This window comes from Sturnira hondurensis, unplaced genomic scaffold, assembly GCF_014824575.4.
Source record: "Sturnira hondurensis isolate 20B ecotype Veracruz unplaced genomic scaffold, ASM1482457v3 Scaffold0005329, whole genome shotgun sequence".
Taxonomy (NCBI): Eukaryota; Metazoa; Chordata; class Mammalia; order Chiroptera; family Phyllostomidae; genus Sturnira; species Sturnira hondurensis.
In genome coordinates, this window is record NW_028077960.1 from 12,526,543 (window position 1) to 12,549,905 (window position 23,363).

Here is a 23,363-nt window from a genome sequence, read left to right on the forward strand (position 1 = left end):
TCTCATAGCATGTATGTAAACAGATATCTAAAAAGTGTAGCTAATTATGCAAAAAAGAAGCTTGAATATTTTAATCTTATGTTTTAAACAAACTAAAGTGAGATGGAAATCTTATTCTGCCCTTTCACAGAGAAAGGAGTCAAGTACCTAAGCCAAGAGTTTCCTCCATATTCCAACATAAAGTGACATTTTTAATACAAAGGTACATGCCTTGCTCTTTCTGCTTTAGATTCCATATTTTGTGAGCTCCTGCTCATGTGATTATTCACACTTTCTCCAAATTACCAGTTAATAATTTAGGTTATTGAGGATGCACTCAATCATAACCCTCTTATTGGTTAGTTTCTAGACCAACAGAAAATTAGATAAAAACCACATGGAAAACACATGATAAATCTGGTTTGGAGAACAACATTATAGCCCAAAGTTAAAAGGAGCCTTCCTAATGCTCATCCTACCCCAATGTTGTGGACCGCTCTGCTTGGTTTCAGGAATTGTAACCCTAACTCCCCATGGCTAAGGATGAATGAGTGACCTCTGGAATTCGAGCCACAGGAGACAAAACTTGTCTCTGGCTGCAAATGCTGCCTTAGTTTCCTCTCCCTGCCCCAAAGCATGGTCGGAAGTCCATGATGGGTAAATCTCCTCACAGTGGGGAGCAACCTAAGCCAGACTTGACCACTTGGGAGGCCATCATGGAAGGACTCGCGGGGCTGCAACAAAGAGCGAGCAATGGATTCATGCCTTCTGGCTATGTGAGATAGCCCTGGTCCCCAGGTCCTCTGGGAGAAGCACTTCCTGACTCTAATCCCCTTAAGCCTGAATACCTGATGGAGAGGGGTGCAGCTCCTTGCCTTGCTAGAGCTTGTCCTGGGGAAAAATCTGGCATCATGAAGACTTCCTGAAAAACCTGTGAAATCTACTCTGCTAAGAGTGCCTTCTTTCATATGTTAAGGGTTCGAGCAGGAAATGAGTGTGTCTCCCAAAATTTCTGCAACCCCCTTTCCTGAGAGACTCTGACTCAGACTAAGCCCTCAGATTTCTTTGAAATGTTATCTACTGTTTGATCCTTGTCACCCTATATTCCTGAGTATTACAACCCAATAAAAGCCCCTGAAGGAGAGAGCTCAACACCCTTTTCCCCTGAGAAACTGGCCTCTGCTCATGGCTCTTCCCTCTTGAGGGATCGGCACCTCTCTTCCCCAAGCAGATCATGTCTCAGTCTTGTTTACTTTCATCTGTGGCAGACAGGGGGACTTGTGGGAAAAGTAGCCCCCACACCCCAACTCTAGGGAGCTGGACCTGGGAAGCTGACTCTTAGCCAGGGGGCCCATGGGAAGGACCACTCCCTGCCTTGTGCAATAGACTGGGTGAGGAAGGGTCTGTCTGGGCTAACCTGGAGCAGAAATGTGAAGGAAAGTCTATTTTATTGCTGGCCATCGACTGAAAGCAAGAGAGTGTGGGAAAGAAAGGGAAGAGTGAGAAATCTGGGCCATGGAGCATCAATTATCTTTATTTCAAGATTATCTTTGAACTCAAATCTCCTAGAAAGGAGTAACTGAAAAGTGGAGAACTGAGTAAGAGCCTTTCTCCTAAACCTTCTCTGAAAGGGCAGAAATAGCATTAAATGAAATAGCACTAAAGAAGGCTTTCCCTTATACGGCCGTACCACGTCCTGGGAAAGCATTTTATGTGCATTATCTCTTTTTATCCCTCCAAGGAACCTCTGATCTAGAGGATTGATATGGCCGTTTTACAAATCCAGAAATTGAAGCTCAGAGAAGTTGAGGAACTTGGCTCATGAGTGTCAAGTGATGCTGGGATTCAACATTATGCTCTGAAATACCAGGTGGCATGTTATTGTTAGTGTAGGTAGCTAGATATTGGTGGGAGAGGGGGAAGCAGAAGGAATCGGGCATTGTTGAGCCCGATGGGTAGGGGAGCTAAAGCGGATGGTGGGCCTGTTTTCCGGGAAGTTGCAGCCTGCACAGTTACCACAGGGGACGACAGCATTTTCCTGCCAAAGGGATTAGCATTCCTGCGGGAAGAAAGGGCCAGCTTTTCAATTTCCCCAGGGTACGAAGTGCCCATTGCTCCATGTGCCTAGACTATGGGGGTGGGGAGGAATAGAACAACAGAGGGGAGGTAAGTACATGTGCACTAAAAGTGAAGATGGCGACCAAAGACGACTGTCTGTCCAGTCTGGGGAAAGGATTGGATTGGATAAGGGGCACAGAACCCTGGGAGATGTAGGAAATAGCTTGGTTAGGGGGTGGGGCCAACGTTAGCCCAGAAAGGTCTGGGAGATTGACTGGTAGTTTGAAAAAGCGCCTGGTCTTTCCCAAAGCTAAGGTAATACAATCCGCCTAACAGAGACCAGCTCTCTATCTCTGGCCGATTGACAGTACTGGTTTGTGGCTCCCACGGCGTAGCGGCCATGTTGACCTATCAGCCCTGGGGCCTGCAGCAGACTGCGCTGCAAGCCTGGGATAGAGTGCAGCCAGGAACACAGGCTAAGGCAGCCAGATCAAGACCGCGACTGAAGTGGCCTGAACCAATGGCACAGAATTTATGGACACTGGCCTTTTTTCTGGGTTTAATGAGGACAAGGTTAGACTTCTTTCACAGCAGGGTGGAAGGAGATGACACACCAGGAACCTGGGGCCTTTTATTGTCACCCAATAAAGCTTCCTACTACCCTCCTATGTGGGTCCCAGCAAATGCTTTCTGAGGCACAGCAAGGACCCCATTTCCCCTGGCAACGTCTTCACATACCTTTCTATAGCCCAGTTAGAATATCACCTCTCTAAGATGTGCAGTCTGTCTGTGCGCATCCAGCCACTCTAAAATTTTTGATCATTTATTTGGGTGCAAACGTTACCTCCTTTACTTGATTTTTAAGCTTGGTGGTGGGGGAGGGCTTCACATCTAGGTCATGTTGCTGTGTCACATAGGACTTCATCAATTTTTATGCAGTTACTTAAATTTTACTTTTGAAAATTAAATGATTTCTTTGATTCTGACATTTCAAAAACGGTGAGAATTTGCCATCGTGGGGAAAATTTCTGTTTCCTTTCCTTTAAGATAAAATTGATGTTTTGACATATTGGACATTATGTTCAGTTGTACACAGACTTAATCTCTCCATATCAAGAGCTTCAGTTTAAATTATTTTCCTTAGCAAGAGGCCATTTGGCAAGAAATTTTCTTTTGAATCCCCATAGCTCTTGCATTGTTGCTGTCTCGTTAAAATCCCTAGAGCTGTTTTGTACCATTTGAATTGGTATGTAAAAAGAAAGCTATTATTAACCTGAAACTCTTTTTCTCAACTAGAATTCTGCCTGAGGTCTGACAGGCTTTATTTTAAATCCTACTTCTTAAGTGAGGAGTTTACAAGCAAGCTCTGCGATTCTGAAAGCTAACCATCATGGTGTGTGCATAAAATTTTGAGTCCTTTCTACATCTGTTATCTGTTTGAAAATTCTGACCTGAAGGCACGAAGCATTTGAATTACAGACCATATGGAACATCTGGAAATTCCTCATTTCCATTTGGTGGGCCATAACTAAACCCCAGCTCTTTCCTAGTTAATTACTTCACTCACTAATGATTAGTGTCCCATCAGGTCTGTTTCAATTCCCCTTTCTGGCTCAAGAGTTCTCTGCGCCTTTTATTTTTCGCTGTCTTGAACTCTGCTTCCCTTGCTCCCCTCCACCTCATTTACTGTAATGATAAGCCATCCTCCACCAATTATTTTGGTTCAGTTAAATATCCAGGAAAGCTAGACATCAAAAACACTATATCCCTCAAGTTAAATGACCACGTGTTGTGAGCACACCTATTCCAAAAAGTACTTGTGGTATTTTTCAGTCATATTCCTCATGCTTATATAAGGGGCTATAACAGTTTTTGTCTAGAATATATATGAGGTCTGTCTAGAGAATATCCAGCCATGTAATGTGAAAAATAGAGACATTTCTTGAAAAAGATACAAGATACAAGAAACACTGTACGTAAGACAATGACACCTCAGTCCCCTTCAAAATAGGCAACTTGGGATCTCACCCAGTTCTCCCAATTGCCAGTAGCTGCCCAATTCAGTATTTTCCTGAATCTCATCGACGGTCTGAAATCTCTTCCCTTTCAAAGTGATTTTAGTTTTGGGAAAAGCCAGAAGTTGCAGAGCACCAAATCCGAGTGTTGGGGGGCTGAATCACCTGGATGATTTGATGTATCACCAAAAAATGCTTCATGAGACAGGATGCATGAGCAGATGCCTTGTTAAGTTGAAGCTGCCAATCCCAGTTGTCCACAGCTGTGGCCTTCTGAATCAGCCAAGCAGTTTTCACAGAGGAATGTTCAAGCTTAAAGCAAAATTTGATGAAGATTCATTCCTCCAGTTGCTTGGTCATTTTTTAGTGTGATGGCCACACGGTACATGTCCTCTCTCAGTGGTACCTACTGCCCTCATGGACTGGAACATTAATGTCATTGTTCACACATGTACATTCCAGTCCACTCTCCTTGGCTGCCAGGTTACATTGGTGTCATCCAAACCATTCTCGTTATATTAACAATGGTCGGACCCTTACCAGACGGACTTTATGTATCTCACCAATTTGATACAGATTTAACAGTTTTACTCTTTGTTGCTATGATTTTAAAAATTCTCACCTGAGGACATTTTTCTCATTGCTTTTGGAGGTAGAGGAAGTGAGAGAGAGAAACACTGATGTGAAAGAGAAGCATGGATCAGTTGCCTCCTTTACGAATTGGGACTGGGAGTTGAACCTGCAATGTAGGTATGTGCCCTGACCAGGAATGGAACCTGCAACCTTTTGGTTATAGGATGATGCTGCAACCGTCTGAGTTACACCAGCCAGGGTTAACTATTTTACTCTTCACACTAAGTTTTCCACTCAACATTCAAATATAACAATAAGGATGAATTACCTTTATAGCATCCTTATACTGCTCATTAGTTTTAGGGAGAGGTTCAGAGAAGAAGTGATTGCATATCTAGCAAACATCTTCTTCAAGGTCTTTTTATATTATATTATTTATTATTGTACTTTCTCTACAACATTCCCCTCAGCAAAGCTTATCCACTTCTAGCCAAGCATGCATTAATTCCACTTGCTCTTCTTTTCAATTAAATATTTGGTAAATTTTTAGAAAGCATGCAGTGCCTTTGCAGATGCGAGCCAGCCATGGAGACCGGACAGGGAGGCTGAAGAAAACAGTGGGTGTTTTATAAATGTAAAAATGAGACGTTTTTCTTCTATTTTCCTTTAAAGATGACCTGTAAACTTTTGGCATGAATGGCACATTTCAAAATATGCTTCTTTATTCTCTAACTCTGTATTGACATGTTAAAAAGCAATAGAGTATTTCCTTGACTTGTATGGGCTTGAGGGCACTGTAACTAGGTGAACTTGCTTCTCTCCTCTGATCTTGTGAACCAAGAACTGGACGCAGGAAACAGAAATAAAACTGTAGGCTTCAAACTGCCAAATCTAATTTCTAAAATGCAGCTGGGACTACAGTTCTCTTTTTTTCCCCCATTGTGGACCTAGGGACTCACCTAGGGACTTGGTGCGAGGCATGGAGGGCCCGGGCTTCTGTCCCTGGAAGGAGCAGAGCACAAGGGAGAGCAGGTGTGAGCTGTCCCTATCAGTACCACATGCTCTGTTTAGTAGAAAAACACTGGCCAACAGATGGCAGCCTCTCTCCATCTCACCAGCCTGGAAAAATCACCTGCTCTCACTGGCAAGAGGAGTGCAAGAAAAGGCCAGAGCTTCCAGTATTTTTGAGAGGGTTAATGGCTGTAAAATATGAGTTGGTAAGAAAATGGGGGAGAAAGTTCATGGTTCTCCTTACTACTGACATCTCTATTAAGACAGACCGACAGTGACCGGATGGGAGGGAGGAGGGGAATGATGGTGGAAAGAGAGGGAAGGGATTAAAGAACATGTGTGAATGACACATAGACATGAAGACAGTGTGGGAATTGACTGTGGGAGTGGGGGGTGGGCTGGGCAGCAGAGGGCGAAGGGGGACATTTGGGACAGCTGTAATAGAATAACAATAAAAAACTTTAAAAAATCAATACTTCTTCCATCTTCAATGTTTTGTACAAAAGCTAAATTTTTAAGCTTGGACTGCATTTTTTAAAAAAGATTTCATTTATTTACTTGTAGAGAGGAGAAGGGAGGGAGAAAGGGAGAGAAACACCAATGTGTGGTTAGCTCTCACATGCCCCCTACTGGGGACTTGGCCTGCAACCCAAGCATGTGCCCTGACTGGGAACTGACCCAGCCACCCTTTGGTTCATAGGCTGGTTCTCAATCCAATAAGCCACACCAGCCATGGCATTGAACTGCAATATTTGACCTAGATACTTTTATATTTTTAGGTGGTATGAATTTACAATTATTACAGAGAACCATGTATTTTAAAGTAATGTTAATCAGGAAAGAGTTTGGAATCTAAAACTCATCATCAGTCTTGGGCCTAAAGCAGTAAAACAAGGTTAGAGATTGAGAAGTCTTGGGGCAGAAGCACGTAGGGGAAAGATAAAAACATTAGGAAGAGAAAGAGAGGGAGAGAGATGACTGCTTTGAGAAAAGAGCAGAAGCAAAGAAAAACAGAATGCAGTACTTTGTTTTTTTTTATCTATTTTATTTTTAGAGCAGTTTAAGTTCACAGCACAACTGAGCAGAAGGTAGAGAGAATTCCCATATATCCTCTGTCTTTGTATATGCAGAGCCTCCCCCACTATCAACATCTCCTACCAGAGTGTTATAATTGATAAATCGACATCATTATCACTCAGAGTCTATCACTCAGAGTTCAATCTTGGTGCTGTACATTTTATGTGTTTGGACAAATGCGTCATGTCTTGTACCCACCATTATGGCATACAGAATAGTTTCAATGCCTTAAAAATCCTCAGAGCTTCAATTGATTCATTTCTCCCACTCTCCTTATCCCTAATGACCATCGATCCTTTAAATATCTCCATCACTTTTCTTTTCCTATACTGTAATATAACTGCAATCACACATATTTTTCAGATTGGATTCTTTCACTTATTAACATGCACTTAAGATCCCTACATGTCTTTTCATGGCTTGATTATTTTATTTTTGCACTGAATAGTATTTCATTGTCTGGATAAACCACATATTACTTATTCACTCATTTACAGAAAGACATGTTGGTCATTTCTGGGTTCTGGCAATTATGAACAAAGCTGGGATAAACACCTCTGTGCAGGTTTTTGTGTGGACATAAATTTTCAACTTTTTTGAGTAAATATCAGAGTGTGTTTAGCTTTATAAGAAAGCACCAAACTGTGTTGACCATTTTGCACTCCCACCAGTAATGAATGAGAATTTCTGTTGCTTTGTATCCTCATCAGCATTTGGTTTTGTCAGAGTTCTAGATTTTGGCCATTCTCATAGGTGTGTAGTGATATCTCATTTTATTTTAATTTGCAATTCCCTAATGACATATGGTATGGGGCATCTTTTCCTATGCTTATTTGCCATCTGTATATCTTCTTGGTGAAGTGTGATTCAGGTCTTTGACCCATCTTTAATTAGATTGCTTTCTTATTGAGTTTTTAGAGTATTTTTGTGTATGTTGGATATCATATATAAAACATCCCTTCATTAGATATGTTTCACAAATATTTCCTTGCAGTCTGCATCTTGTCCTGTCTTTCTCTTGACAGTGTTTTTATCACAGTAGAAGTTTTTAATTTTAATGAAGTCCAGCTTTTCAATAATTTCTTTCATAGATTATTCTTTGATGTTATATCTAAAATGTAGTAACCATACCATGATCATCTAGATTACCTTCTCGTTATTTTATAGTTTTGCCTTTTACATTTAGGTTGACCATCCATTTTGAATTGCTTATTGTGACTGTTAAGCAGTTTATGTCTAAGTTTTTTTTGCATGCGCATGTGCATGTTCCAGCACCGTTTGTTTAAGAGATCATCCTTGCTCCATTGTGTTACTTTTGTTCTTCTGTCAAACATTAGTTGAGTACATACATGGAAGTCTATTTCTGAGCTCTCTATTCTGATTTGGGGATCAATTTGTTTATTCTTTTACTAATACTCCACTACTTTGATTATTGAACCCTTATAGAAAATTTTGAAGTTGGAGAGTGTCAGCCTTCTAACTTTGATATTCTCCTTCAGTATTGCCTTGGCTATCCTGGACGTTTTGCTTCTACATATCATGTGTAGAATTAGTTTGTCAATATCTACAAAATAACTTCCTGGGATTTTGATTGAAATTACATTGAATCTATAGATCAAATTGGAGAAAACTGAGACCTGGATAATTTTGTGTTTTCCTACCCCTGAACATGGAATCTATTTATCTAGTCCTTTGATTTCTTTTATCAGAGTTTTATAGTTTTCCTTAGATCTTCTCTGTGTTTTTTTTTTAGATTTATACCTAAATATTTAATTGTTTTGGAAGCTAATGGAAATGGTATTGTGTTTTTAATTCTAAATTTCACTTGTCCATTACTGTACCGACTACTTAGGTATATAGGAAAGCAATTGGGTTTATATATTAACTATCAATCTTATAACCTTACTATAATCACTTATTAGTATTGCTTTGTCCTAAGGATTCTGTAACTTTTATGAGAACTTATTTTGTCAAAGGCAATATTTTTACCTCATCAGAATTTCAATAGGCCATTGGAATTTGAGAAAGAAGTAGAAACAGTTTAGATAAGAAAATACAGGTAAATAAGAGGCTTTACATGATCAAAGAGAAGCTATATTTCTACACTATTTATCAAACTATGATCTATTTATCTACCTATCTACTTACCTATTTGTCATCTACCAACTGTCTATTTATCTGTCTTTCAGATATGTACCAAGGAATGTGGAGTTTAGAATGCTATGATAACATGCATCTTCTGCATAGGGCTTTCTACTACTGATCAAAGGATCAAAGAAACATTTCTACAAAAAATAATAAACTGCAATCATGATTTCCTAGAGATTAAGTATTAATGTGAGAATATCTGTAATCACCATGCATTTCTACTCAAGTTGAAGGTGTGGTTTCCTAGAAAAGTCCACACTAATGTGAAGTTCTGTCCCCAGCCATAAACTGATTTTACAATATGTAGCATTGTAAAAAATATTAACCTCTCTGGGACATAATTTATTCATATTTAAAAGCTGGAGATTAGCATACAATTTCAAGGAATTTTTTCCACGTTTGAGTGCTCTGACTCCAGATGAAAAGAATGCACTCCTATGTATAGTCTGGGCAATCCAACTTTTGGAGATACTTTTTATTTTCAACTGTAGAAGATCAGCTTATTATTTATATATTTAGTGAACACCAGCTGCTAGCCTTTTTTCTGGAGTCACATTAGGGAAGATGAATTATTCATTTATGTCATTCAAATGTAAAGAATTTTTCTATGACTGTTGAAAATGCCAGAATTAAAATGTGTGTGGAGTGATGTCAGAGGAATGTCAGTGTGAAAGCTCCCTTTGGTCTCTCCCCTTGAAATTTCAACAACTGGAATAGCTATAATTCAACAAAGAATTCCCTGTTCAATGCAAAAAAACACATCTGAGGGATCTGTGAATTGAAACATCTAAAATTGGGCAAGTTGGATCAAACTGGAAAGGGATGGTGAGAAGGGAGAAAAGTTCAAAGAAGCCATGGACGCAGCCCTGAAGCTCAGAGTTCACTGCAGAGCTCAGTCCAGAGATGGGAAGAATCAAGTTGTGGTTGGCATAACGTTCAGCCAGGAGGAACATAGGGATTTAGTGAGCATTGCTGTATGAGTGGACAGTATAAGCTGTGGCAGAGTATGGGCAAGGATGAAGCACAGGAGTGTGGCAGTGCTTGTTTGGAAATTAGCATTCCAGACAGAGAAACAAATTCGTGGAACCTGGCCACCTTCTCTTAACCTTCCAGAGCTTGCTTCCCCTCAAACTTTGTGTTGGGTTACAAAGCACATTACCTGAAAACTCAAGAACAGGTACTATGCATTGAGGCTGCACTGCTGAGGGTATCTGGCTATGGAGGATAGCACTGGGATTTCATGGATTTGGAGCCCCATCGTCCACTGAGTTTCCCTGCAGAGTTGGTTCCCTGGGACCAGGGTGACTGAATCGCAGAGGAGGCACCCACCTTCCAAGAAAACACAGGTCATTTTCTACCCTACAAAAACCTGAAAAGCTAGAGAAATGCAAGAGTGCTGAAAAAGATGGTGATTCAGTGCCACTAACTGGAAAACAATATAGAAAGACTTGCCATGAATCTACTAGAGAAGTGCCACACGCACATAGATGCCTAGACACAGAAGGAACCCATCAAATACCATGAATAACCAAGGTATTGGTCAAGTAACGAGGCAGTTAAGAAAGGAAATAAAAGATTTTCAGAAAGCAAAAACTTATAGAAACATGTCATTTAAATGACAGGGGTTTAAGATTACGGTTCTGAAAAAAAAAACATTGAGATTCAAGAAAACACAGGCAGTTTAATAAACTCAAAAGCCAAATCAATGAAAAAAAGAAATGAGTACTTTATCAAAGAGATTGAAGTTTTAAAGGAGAACCAAATAGAAATTCTAAAGACAACAAACTCAGTAAAAGAGATTAAGAATGAACTAGCAAGTACAGGAAACAGAGCTGACCAAATTAAGGAAAGAATTAGTGACATTAAAGATAGAAATCTAGAAATAATGCAGAGGGAAAAAGAGAGAGACTTGGACATAAAATCGAAAGAACTCTATGAGAACCATTTAACTCCATCAGAAAGAGCAATACAAGAATAATAGGCATACCAAAATGAGAAGAGAGGAGGAAGGGAAGAGAGAGTTTATTCAAACAAATAGCTGATATGAACTTCCCAAAATTATGCAAAGAGCTATATTGGGGGAACTTAGATTGGAGGAGTAACTTACTTTCACTCTTATTTAGCATAGTACTGAAAGTCCTAGCTAAAGCAATCAGACAAGAGAAAGAAATAAAAGGCATTCACACTGGGAAGGAAGACGTAAAAGTGTCACTTTTTGTAGTTGCCATGATGCTTTATGTAGGACACCCTAAAGACTCCATCAGAAAACTGTTAGAATCCGTAAACAAATACAGTCAAGTTGCAGGATACAAAATCAGTGTACAAAAATTCACCACATTCCCATACACTAACAATTAAATTTTAGAAAAAAAGAAATATAAAACACAACTTCTTTTGTAATTGCAACCAAAAGAATATAATACCACTGTGGCCAGGGTAGCTCAGTTGGTTGCAACAGCATCCTCCTGCAAACAAAAGGCTTGCAGGTTTGTTTCCCAATCAGGGCACGTGCAGGAGGCAGCCAATCAATGTTTGTTTCTTGCATTGTTATTTCTCTCCTGTTTCTCATTCTCTTCCCCTCTGTTGAGAATCAATAAAAGAATAAAACACCCAGGAATAAACTTAGCAAACTATATATGGAAAACTACAATGCATCATTAAAAGAGATTGCAAAAGACACAATGAAATAGCAAGATATTTTGTGTTAATGGATTGGAAGAATCAACCTAGTTAAAATGTCCACATTACCCAAAGCAATATACATATTTAATGCAATCCACATCAAAATACCAATGACATTTTAAAAAATAAATAGAACAAAAAATACCACCAGACTTTTATGGGACAACAAAAGACCACAAATAGTCAAAGCAATGCTGAGACAAAAGAACAAAGCCAGAGGTATTGTACTATCTGACTTATATCACAGAGCAATGAAATCAAAATAGCATGGTATGCAGAGAAAAACAGACACACAGACAATGGAATATAATTGAGAGCCCAGAAATAAAAACATGTGCATATGGGAAAATAATTTTTGATGAAGGAGCCAAAAATATACAATAGAGAAAGCCTTTAATAAATGGTGCTAGGGAAAATTGGAAAGCCACAACCAAAAGTAAGATTACATTTTACTCTAGGTTACATTTTGCTCCATATGCAAAAATTAAATCAAACTAGATTAAAGACATAAATATAAGACCTGAACCAATAAATTACATAGAAGAAAACATAGGTACTAAACTTATAGACCTTGGTCTTTGAGAAGATGTAATGAATTTGACCACAAAGGCAAGGAAAGTAAAGGCAAAAATAAGTGCATGAGACTAGAGCAAATGAAAATGCCTCTGTACAAAAAAGGAACTGACAAACCAAAAGGCAACCATCCAAATGGGAGAAGATATTTGCAAAAAACAGTTTTGAAAAGGGATTAATATCCAAAATACATAAAGAACTCATACAACTTAACAGCAAACAAACAAACAATCCAATTAAAACTTGGGCAGAGAACCTTAACAAGGGTGTAAAGCTCATTTTCCCTGGGGGCCACATCAGCCTCATGGTTGCCTTCAAAGGGCTGAATGTAATTTTTGGACTGTATAAATGTGACTGCTCCTTAACTAGGGGCAAGGAGCTGGGTGCTGTTGCTGGGTAGAAACAAGGTGCCAGGCTGGATAAAACAAGGTAGAGGGTCAGTTTCAGCCAGTGTGCCTTGTTTTTGCCACCTGTGACCTAAAAGGACACCTCTACCCAAAAGACATACAGATGATCAATAGATATATGAAAAGATGCTCAACTTTAATAGGTATTTGGGGAATGCAAATCAAAACCAGTAATGTGATACCACCGCATACTTGTTAGAATAGCTATTATCAATAAGACAGGTAATAAGTGTTGGAGAAGTTGTGGAGAAAAAAGGAGCCCTATTTCACTGCTGGTGGGAATGTAAACTGGTACAGCCATTATGGGGAATAGTATGGAGGTTCCTCAAAAACAATTAAGAATACAGTTACCATATGGCCTAGCCACGCATTTTCTGAGTATCTATGCAAAAAAATGTGAAAATATTTATCTACAAAGATATGTGCACCCCTTTGTTTATCGCAGCATTATTTATAAGGCTAAGACATGGACACAACCAAAGAGTCCTTTGACAGAGGATTGGATAAAGAGATGTGGTACATATGTATTAAGGAATATTACTCAGCCCTAAAAAAGGATGAAATACTTCCATTTGCAACAACATGGATAGATTTTGAGACTATCACATTAAATGAAATAAGTCAGACAGAAAAGTTAAGAACCATATGATTTCAAACTCATATGTACTATATAAAACTGAAAGCAACAAATGAACATATAAAGGCAAAAACTCGTAGGCACAGACTACAATATTGTGTTTACCAGAGGGACAGAGGGATGAGCATTTATAGGTACAGGGAGTCAAGTATATGGTGATGAAAGATGATTTGACTTTGGGTGGTAAATACACAATGCAATACACAGATGGTACATCATATAATTGTATACTTGAAACCTATGTAAATTTATTGACCAATGTCACCCCAATAAATATAATAATATAATAAAAAAGATCAATGTGAAAAATAATACTTACGCAGTGCTTAGCATGTACTCTTATGCGGTGTTTAGATGCTAGTACATATGTGGTCAATATATGTTGAAAATCACTTGCAAATAACTATTACTATGTTAATAAGTTTCATTGTGAAAAGACCTTTGGCTCTAGACAAGGAGAACAGATCACGCACTAAGGATTTTTCTCCCATCTCTTTAATTCTGGTTTAATATTAACTGGTAGGGAAGAGTTATAGACCAATAACTTGAATAGGCTAACGGATTTGTTTAAATGGCTTTTTTGGTAGTCTATGGTCTAATTTTAATGAAAGTAATAAAGTCATTACTGAAGAGCAATATTCGTTTTGCTGCTAAATATTAGTAAGTTGTCTTGACAGGAGATCCTAGAATTGTGCACCGATGCCTTTCTTTGTATCTTCCAATTAAACTTTCTCATGTAAACTAGAACTCAAACACCTGGTCAGGAATAGAGAATGTTCATTCTTGATTCTGCCATAAACATTTAAAACTCTCACCTTCAAAATTTTATTATTTGCTTACTAAAAATTATTACATAATAGACTTAGATTTATCTGTTGAATGTAACTACACTTTATTCGGCTTTCTTTATTGATTCAATTAGCTGCTTGCTCTTAAACAAGAGTAAAGTTACACAGCATCTGGCAATGATTATAAATTACCCTAGCCATTTGTTGCAATGTAATATTTGTCTATTGATTTTGGTACTTAATTGTTGTAAGTGCCCAAATTTCTCAATATTTAGAAGTTACAACACCCTAGTCTGATAGTTAGATCTTAGGGAGAGATGCTATCTTTGGGTGAGAAGCTTTTTATGCCGGCAGAAAAACATCATGCCTTACTTCTACATAAGGCTATTGGAGTTATGATAGATTAGGGAAACATCATGAGATTATAAAGCACGTCATGTATTCATGTATTCCTCACTTATACTCATTCAGGAGTGGAAAGTATTACCTGTCATTACAAGTTATTTTAAGACTTTGAGTATGTTATTAGTTTCAAATTTTTCATGATTATGTCTTAGATATACAACAGGGAGAATATAATGATACTATTAAATGCACATTCTCTTTTCAAATATCTATCACTTAATGAGAAGCAAAAGCTTTTGAATCATTGCACTTAGCCTGAAGTGTAATGAAACAAAGTGTTCTCATTTAAACAGAAAGAATAATTGAAATCTAGTTAGGCAATTAACATCTTTGGTTTTTGATCCATTCTACTCCATCATTATGACATCCATACCCTTATCTTTGGGCAGATGCATATGAGAAGGTGGATCTAAGAAGATGATAAATTGTGCTGGATCTTTTCACATGTCATAAACCGCAGAAGACTTGGATACAGTTTTATCTCCCATATTCTTTACTTGTGTCTTATTGCTTACTCTTCCTTAGAAGACTATTGACAGTACTTTGAAAAGTTTGGAGTTTTGTCCATGCAGAAATTCTCTAGCTCCTGATTACATCGCTGTGTGGTGTCGTTCTGGTGTGGCAGATTCCTTGCAAAGTCTGGAAGGAGGAACAGTGATGTTGAAGAAAATATTTTGAAAAATAGTGTAGTCAAGATTTGGCATTGTCTGATTCACACAGTAAAAGTAGAGGACCTGCCTCAGAGACATGCAAATATATGACTTTTAGTCTAAATTTGTCTCCACTTATTAAATGACTGAAATAATTGTGTAACTCTCAATTTTTTGTATATAAAAATATTTTACTGAAGAAAAAAAGTGAGAATTAAATTATTTATCCAAATCTAAATCTTGCATAAAATGAAAAAAACAACAATGACCTTTGCTTCAATTATGTAGAAAACAAGATTTTTTATTTGTCTGTTTTGCTTAATTCCTCATAGACATGCTCATACTTTATTTTTATTGTGCTATGGTTTCCCTGATTTGGTTAGTAAATATTCAAAGTTGTTCTATGTATTTGTTAAGAAATACTGAAAATGAATGCATAATCTGAAGAATAAAATTTGAAATTATAAGAATCTATTTTCAAACTGTTTAATAATATCTTCATGTGACTGACTGCATTGTGCAAGATCAGTAGAGATTAGGTGAATAAGTACATATCAACAGAAGACTGATAATAAGAATGATCGTTAATCTTTTTGTAGACATGACTTGGAGCTATTGTAGGTTTGGTTCCAGACTGCCACGATAAAATGAGTCACATAAAATTTTTGTTTCCCAGTACATTGAAGTTATGTTTACACTATACTGTAGCCTATTAAGTGTGTAATAATAACACTATATCTAAATAGCAGAGTGCATACCTTATTGATAAAAATTGCTGACTAGTATGTGAACCTTTAGCAAGTCATAATCTTGTTGCTGGTGAAGGGTCTTATTTGATGTTTTAGGGCTGCTGCCTCATCAGGGTGGTGGTGGTTGAAGTTTATGGTAGCTGTGGTGATTAATTAAAATTAAAAACAATTACAGCGAAGTTTGCTATATTAATTGACTTCCTTGTATGACACCTTTCAAAACTGGAGTCAATTCTCTCAAACCCTGTCATTCCTTTACCAATTAAATTTTTATAGTATTCAAAATCCTTTGTTGTTCTTCAGGAGTCTTCACAGCATCCTTACAGGGAGTAGAGTCCATCTAAAGAACCCCCCCTTTTTTTTTTTGCTCAGCCACACAAAGCAACTCTTCATATGCTCAAGTTTTCTCATAAGATTGCAGCAATTCAGTCACATCTTCAGGCTCCACTTATAATTCTAGTTTTCTTGCTGTTTCTAGCATATTTGGAGTCTTGATCCCCTCGACACTATCCATGAACATTGGACTCAACTTCTTTTAAACTCTTGTTAATATTGATATTTTGACCTCTTCCCACAATCAAAAATGCTCTTAATAATGTATATAGTCATGAATCTAGTGGATTTGTTTCAGAAGGCTTTCAATTAACTTTGTCTGAATCCATTAGAGAAATTACTGTCTATGGCAGTTATAACATTATGAAATGTATTATTTAAAATAAAATAATATGACTTGAAAGTCAAAATCATTTCTTTATCCAGGGGGCTGCAGAACAGATGTTGCATTAACAGGCCTAAAAACAGCACTAATTTTATTGTACATCTTCATTAGACTCTTGGGTAATCAGGTGCCTTGTCAATATTTTGAAAGAATTTGTTTTTCTGAGCAGTTCGTCTTAACGGTGGGCTTAAAATATTCAATAAACTATGTTGTAAATAGATGTGATGGTATTCAGGCTTTGTTGTTCCACTTTTAGAGCTTTCCATTTCAAGTAAGAGAAGTACTACTCTTCCTTTTATTTGCATACTTCGAGACCATTGAGGATTATTAGTTGCCCTAATTTCAATATTGTTGTGTCTCAGAGAACAGGGAGGCTGGAGGAGAGGGAGGTGAAATGGCCACTGAGTGGAGAAGTCAGAATGTACACAATATTTATTGATTTATTGATTAAGTTTGAGCACATTTCACGATGCTCTAAATTAGTTAAAATGGTAACATCAAAGATTACTGATTATAGATCACTATAACAAGTATAATAATAATAATAAAAGTTTAAGATGTTACAGTTATAAAAATGTGATATAGACACAAGTGAGCAAATGCTGTTAAAATACTTTAACTTATATACAATGATGTACTTTTCTTCTTCTTCAATTTTTACCCTATAGACTACTTTAAAGATCTGGTGTTAGGTAGCTCATGCACATTTACTCTATAAATATATATCAGTTAAATATATGTCAGTTAAAGTGCATTATTTAATTGTTAGGTATTTTCTTTAGAAGATTCAGGATACAGTACTGAGACAAAATGAGATACATTTACCTTTTAAACTTCTGTGTTTTTTGCCTTATTTTGCTTTGGTGAGTGTTCGGTGAGAAAATGGTCAGTCATGCTGATTTCTGACCACCCATCTCAGGAAATGAAAGTGATGTTAAGTCCCTTCTTATTTCCCACTCTCTTCCCTCTTGAGTAATTATGCTTGAGAACCAGTGTTGCTAGTGGGGGCCACATAATTTAGTATTTGTAGAATATATCTTGGGAGAGCAATTCTGCAAAATGGTATCTTACTATCAGGTTTAGAATTCAAACAATAAAAATAGCCACTTAGTCAAACACATTTTAGGAGATGTGGGAGTAAAGATGGGTTTACCTAAACCACTGACTAGTAAAAGATTGCAGGTATAATGCAGTCTAAGTCAGAGCAGAGGCATCTTGGCAACTTTGCCTCTTTACGTATCTTCACGTCCTTTGTGTGTGTGTGTGTGTGTGTGTGTGTGTATTTTGCTTCTCCCTTAGATATACACACTTCAAAGGAGTATACCTGTTGTTGCTTTGAATTCCAAAAGTGGCATCTGGCCCATGTTCTTCCAAATCTACTTGTATATCTGATTGTTTAATTTTGTATTCTCAATGCCCAAGACTAGAATTAACTCACAACACATATTCAACTTTTATTTAAACTTGAAAATGAATACACTTTTGGTGCGGAAATAATTTACAGGCATGTATGAATCAAAGAGGGCTACAGGGTTGGGGACTGAGCAAAGAAAAATAATCGTGTCATATACAGTAAGGACCCTTGAAAAAAGAACAAGTTGTGATAGAGGTTGTTGGATCAAGAGTTCTGTTGATATACTAAATATGAACAAATTTGCTAAGTTTGGAGAGGTTGGAGGCAGGCAGATAAGATGCCATGGTCTAGTGGAGACTGTGACTGCATGAGAGTCATTAGAGGAAAGAAATGAGGTCAACAAAAAAGCTGATGTAGAGAGAGGGCTCAGCAAAGACTCAACTTTGGATGCTGTGAATTAACATGCTTAGTTTTGTGTTTTTGACAATGAGCAGTTAAACTTTATTAATTTTAAATAGTTTTATGAAATTGCAGTTGGACTTATGTAAAGATACATTTGATGTGTCTATATTTCTAACTTCTTTTTTTTCCCAAAGAAGAATGCCTTATACTGCTCTTTGATAAGTATAAGGTTGATTTCCTTACTACTATTGTTTTTGTGGGTCAAGAAGAAAAGACAGTAGGAATTTCTTCTCTTTGTATTTTTACTTTCATTTCACTCCACGCTTCTCGCTTAGTATTTTTACTCCAACTTCAACCCCTTGTTCATATGTTGGCACACACACATCCTCTTCCAACTGTCAAATTCTCTCCTCTGCCTGACAACATATGAGGTCTGTCCAAAAGGTGTCCAGCCATTTAATATGAAAAATAGATACATTTGTTGAAGAAGATACAAGATACAAGAAACATTGCACATAGGACAATGGTGCTTCAGATCCCTTCAAAGTAGGCATCTTGGGACATCACACAGTTTTCCCAATCACTATCAGCTATCCCGTTGTATTTTCCTTAATCTCATTGATGAATTGAAGTCTCGTTCCTTTCAAAGGTGACTTTAGTTTTGAGGAAAGCCAGAAGTCATAGGGTGCTAAATCTAAGCTATTGGTGGGCTGAGTCACCTGGGTGATTTAATGTTTAGCATAAAAGCTCTGAACAAGACATGATGCATGGATGGGTGCATCATCGTGATGAAGCTGCCAGTCACTAGTTACCCATAGCTGCAGCCTTCTAAATCATCCTGATAGTTTCCATAGAAGAATGTTCAAGCCTAATGCAAAATCTGATGCAAGTTCATTGCTCTACTCTCAGTCATTTTGAATGCAACAGCCACACAGTACACATGCTCACTCAATGGTATCTACCACACCCACTGACTAGTATGGTGAAGTCATCATTGTTCATTCATGCACATTTCAGTCCACTCTCCTTGGCTCTCAGTTACTTTGATGTCAGTCAAATCGTTCTCATTATATTAACAATGGCTGGACTTTTTCCAGACAGACCTCATATATACCCTTTCATGTGTACATTAATGTGTAATGCTGTACCTAGAGGAAGAATTATTTTTGGATCATAGAAGATTGTCATAATGAAACTTCAGTAGAAAATCTCAAATGTTTTCTCAATTGTTTGGGCAAATTTATACTTCAAGGAGCAGCACTGTGAGTGTTACTATTGATTCATAGCATTCCCACTATGTGGGATACATATATGAAAGTTTACATGGTTTCCCAAGGGTGGAGAAAACAAGGCAGGCATCAGATTACATGCTAGTTAAGATTAGGTTCTCTTGCACGATTTAGAAAAAGGGGTCTGAAAGCTTGGTTGGATATTAAAAGGTGAGGTCTGAAAGGTGTGTTAATCTAGTTACAGAGAAATAATGGGCAGGGCTTGTATAAGGCAACCATAAGCTTTTTAGTTAAAAAGTTATGGGCCTGGAGAATGACTACCCACCAGACCTGCCTGCTCAGTTAGGAATTTATTAGCAGATACCTAGTGAGGTTACTTTCCATAAAACCCCATTTGATCATCCACAATTTTTTGTTTAAGATATAGATTACATAGAATTGTGAGGTATTTTATAAAATATGCACATTTCCAAATGCATTGCATATTCTAGTCATATTTTTAAATTAATTTTTAAATTATTTGGTTTTATTTTTAATGACCTGATGGTGACCAGTTTTTATGCATTCCATCAGTACATGAAAAGTATGTACCATTGTCTTAATTTGTGTTTACTTGTCCTGTTTGATCTATTATACTTTTTTTCTTTTGTAGTACTTTCTTGATTTCTTTTTATTTTAATGGTGTTTTGCTTTTGTTTGCTTCACTTTATTTTTTACCTTTACTAATTTTGAAGTTACAAACTGCATTTATGTACTTTCTGTGTTGATAGTAGCCCCTAGCTTTATCTCCCAGTTTCCATGCTCCTGAGATCAATTATGTTCCAGACTCCAAACCTGATTTCGAAGACCCCTTCAGGGAAGATATATGCTTGACTGTTCTCTTGTTTCTTTGCGGTATTGCTTCTTTATCTCTTCTGCTTTTCAATTGTTTGCCTCATCCATGTTTTGAAAAAAGTATTTGAACATTTAGCACACCATTTGTATATATTTTTAACTGAGAATATTTTTCATTACATATTTTACCAAGTTGCTAAAAATGGGAAATTAATTCTTTAGTAAAAATAAATTTTCTAGCAGTTCGAGTAATTTGGGAACACATTAAGAGGTGCACATATGGACTCAGCCACTCTGACCCACTCAGTTAACTGGTTTTAATTTTTTCCGCCTCCTCCATGTTCTCAGATAGTGCTCAGTGACATCTCTCTGTCTCATTTAACCTTCATAGAATAACATGAGATACTGAGATGCTTGAGTTCAGCATTTCTGAGATCTTACTCTTTTATCAAAGCAGACAGCAAAGCATAGTGCCAGAAAATAAATAGGCGGGCTCCATTTTCTGATAGCTGTTAAGTTTAAGTTGTAGTCATTTACTTGTGTGACTTTCTATACAGTACTACCTTACTTGTCTTACACTCAGGACCAGTATCTGGTTCTGAAAATGAGGATTTGAAATTCAAGTAAAGTGTTATAATGATGACTAGTTAAGAGAATGTGTATCTGCTAATGTCTTTTGTCCATTCAGATCCACCCCCCACACTTCTCAATTCTGCTCTCTGCTTTGAGAGGCCCACCTTTATGAACTACAGAGTATTCCAGAGGCTGTACAGGTGTGTACGACCCAGCACAGTAATGAGAGGCCCCTCTAATATTGTTAAATCAAGAATGAGCTCTCAATTACTGTATATTTGATTAAGCTTCAATAATAATAATAATGATATCATAGAATGATGTTATTATACTATATCTAATGTGAACACATTAGCTTATTAAAATATGATAGATGTACAAATAATCTTGTATACTTTTGAATTGTAATTTAATGGTTAAATGAATTTCTTTCCACTGCAAAACGCTTTGAAGTTATAACTCTTATATTATTGATTTTTTTGGTAAAGTTTCAGACACATGTTCCATTTCACTAATATTAACACCTGGTATTCACAGCTCTATAATCCTGTATAGTTTCCTGAAAGTTTTGTTTATATGAAAAAAGAATATTCTAGCTTTCACAGTTCTTTTAGTATACATTTGAATAATTAGATAAAAACAAATATATTATACATTCTAACAGATTCTAATAGTTATGAATAATTTACTATTGCAGTATTCAAAGTGTTTAATTTTGTCAGTGTTCTGCTTTGTAAAGATGACACTTGAAATGCATGTTTTGTGCCATATTTTTCCATTCTGATTAGAGCTCAATAATTATTTGATCTTATATTCCCATTTGCTTTATTCCTTACTTATTTCTCATTGCTTATTTATTTATTGTTTCTATTTATGATCATAAAGTTTCACTTAGATCTGAAAAACTATTTATTTCTTCTATAAATTTTCAGGGTTTTTATACATGGTGACTTTAAAAATGTTTTAATATTTTGATTAAATTAATACTCAGATTATATATTATATATAAGTTATGCTCAAAATACATAATTGATATACATAGACACACAAGGTTTAGTTGGATAGGTAGATATTTTTCTCATGTGCATACAATTATCCTATAATCACATAAAAATTATACAGATGCTAAGCATGTGTTGTTATATTTCTGGAAATATATCCCAACATTTAAAAGCTCACTTCGATTTTGTTATTCTCAAGTGTTATTAAAATGTGCCACCGTTTTTGAATGTAGAAAGATCTTAAGTATTTAAAAAAATTATATGCAAGTTGTTGCATTTATTTACTCTATCAAATAATCTTATACATCTTTGAATATTCAGTTATTGTATTATCGTCAGTAGTAATTTTTCCACAATAAAACATTTAGTAATACAAGCCTACATATTGTGCTTACATTTGGTAGGGTATTGGTACAGTTTATTTTCCCTAGAAAATAAAACTTAGGTATATATTCTCTTGTATAAGCATCTTTTACAATCTGAAAAAGGTTTACACTTCAGCATTATGCATTTACAATGCAATTTTTCTTTTTGCTAATGTTAGAAGATGGAGAAAAAGCTTCTACTCCTTCTTAAATTATTGAATTAAATATCATTTTTTCTATGAAAACTCTCTTATCTCCCTCAGGCTTAAGTGCATTGCATTCTGTGATTGTATTGAATTTTTAAAATATCTCTTGCAGCAACATTATTATGTTATCATTATTTGAAAACTATACTGAGTACTCATGGAGTATAGATACCATGTAATTCCAGTATGTACTTTCTAGTAATTATCACAGTGCCTGGTATGTACTTTGTGTTCAATAAATATTTGATGAATGCATAAGTAAATAAATATACACATACATACATATATACATAATTCAATGAAAGAAATGAAGTACAATACAATTAAAGTTGATCAACAGCTATGACTTAAAGTATTACTAACTGGTGAAAAAATTAGGGTATGTCCAGATTTAATACAAAAGAGATAAAAGATAACACATAAGTCACATTCATTTCATAGTTTAAGAACTTAAATATATTACATATAATTGTACTATTATGTATTTTGTAATATAGTGGATACTATTATATAGAAACATGCAATACATTGTCCTGTTAAGAGCAAAATGCTTTTAATCAAACTGCTATTAGTAATTTCTAGTATACAAAGGGGAATATTAACAAAGAGTATGTGGGATTTTCTGGACAAATATTTGAGAGAGCGAGTGCAATAGTAAAGAAGAAGCATGAACAAGAGGAAATAGGTAGACATTTATTTGTCAGCTTTCAATGTGCATTAAAGACATTTCCATCTGCTTGCAGCTGTGAGAGTTCCCTAGATGCTAGTAAGGTCTATGTTATTACCTAGTAATAAGGTATCACTTGCTTTAGCTCATTAGTAATATCTCACATACAGAGTCTGGACAAAGTCAAGCCATTGTTAATATAACAAGAATGGTTTGCATAATTTTTGCAATATTGATGTAACTTGGCAGTCAAGGAGAGTGG